This window comes from Galeopterus variegatus, unplaced genomic scaffold (assembly GCF_000696425.1).
Source record: "Galeopterus variegatus unplaced genomic scaffold, G_variegatus-3.0.2 Scaffold7089, whole genome shotgun sequence".
NCBI classification, from domain to species: Eukaryota; Metazoa; Chordata; class Mammalia; order Dermoptera; family Cynocephalidae; genus Galeopterus; species Galeopterus variegatus.
In genome coordinates this window covers 12,901-14,790 of record NW_007733200.1, presented here as the reverse complement: position 1 = coordinate 14,790, position 1,890 = coordinate 12,901, and positions in this window count along the sequence as shown.

Below are 1,890 nucleotides of genomic sequence, written 5' to 3'. Positions count from 1 at the left end.
CCATGACATTAATTTTAAGTCAACATAATAATAATAATAGTAAACTTTTAAAAAAAGAAAAAGAAAAGGGAAGATAGGCCAAAACAAATAAAAACATACTTAACGATCCTGATTTTAATTAGAATGGATATGTAAGGAGTAAGAGTCTCAAATAAAAGTTCTATGTGGTTCTGATTAGACCCAATTCCCTCTGTACTGTAAAGTATATTTGAATGAAAGGTACATTTTGTTTGTTTTGTTTTCTTACTTCTATGCTTGCAGTCAGAGCTACTTTAAAAGTAATTTGTCTTTGGTTCCACTGACCTTTCATTGCCCCCTTCCTTCTTGCCTTTATGTTTTCACATATTGCATACATTTGCAGGATTTTATTTATGAGTTCAATAGCATTGACTTAGTCATTACTATAAAGCTTTTTTCTTTTTAAAGCCTTTCTAATTAACACTTGCTTTTCATTTGGATTTAGTAAATTTGTGCAAGCTTCCAAAATTTCGTAGTTGAATGATCAAACTTTATTTCATTCTGATAATTACAGTGGAGCTTTGTATTATTTGTTTCTATTTTTTGATTCTACAATGTTAAATAATGTGCGGTTTGTGGATTTTAGTGCTAAATTAAATTTTCCCAACTAAGTTTAAGATAATTTTTTTCTGTAAATATAAATTCTTTTTTTCATGACTTCTCTTTCAATGATTTTAAAAATATGTCTTAAGATTTCTTTTGAAAAAAGTATCTTCTAGCCTAAAAAATATAGAAAGATTGAATAAAATTATGTCTCTCTTGTGACAATCTTGGGCTATTTTTTTTTTTTTTAATCTTCTGAGGTTAAGAATTATCTCTTACTATATATATTTTAAATTTTATTCAAAGCATCTAACATATGTGTGAAAAAGAAAAAAATATGTGATGAATTATTTTGTTACTTTTTACACTGCTCTATGTAATGGCTTTTGTTATTTAACATTAAGCGTTTGCTTTTTATTACCCTTGAAAATTTGAGAAAAAAACATTGAGAGATTTAAAAAAAAATAAAAACAAATTTCAGCAACTAATTTTTATTTCTTTAATTACATCAATCACTTGTTTTGCTTATATTTCTTGTTTATTTGGCTGGTTTTGACAAACTAAAAGTTTTTACAGTATACCCCCACATGAATGGAGAGCTAGTTTAATTCAAGAAACAATTATTTATATTTATATTTATATTTTACAGAGTAATAAAATTATATGTTGGTGAGAAGTAAAGGGAATAAAAAGAAAATATTCTTTGGGAATACCCTGACAATATTATCATTAATGAGGCCCACTGGATCTACTGGTTGAATGGCTTGATTGTGAATATGTAGATTGAAATACAATGTTTATATAGTACATAACACATATAGTCATAAAATAAATGTATTCAGGAGCAGACTTCTGAGAATGTTAACACATTTGAAACTCACAGACACAAGGATTGTTTTACTACAAGCAATATTTCCTTGCATCTGAATTATCCCTGATGACTACTATTCTGAAGAAATAAAAAGTCGAATCTTATGTAACCAAACAAAAAACATGCATACCTGAGCTATCAAACCTTAACATTTGATTCAGTTTTGTTGAAGACAGATAAATTCTTGCTTATAACTAAAACAGAAAATTATTTGTATGATAAATTAGATTTATCAAGATATTCCCCTATAATTTTAGGAAATTTGTTTGTACAGTCCTCTATCTGGTACCCAAATATTCTAAAGAGTCAACACATTTTTAAAAAAAAATTACAGAAGACTTTTTAAATAGAAGAGATAAGATAATAATGTTTGCTCTTATGAATTCATTGACCGTGTTGGTTAGAGTTTAAGACTCTCACTTTCTCACTTTCACCCCTTATTTCCACCTTCCCTCTCT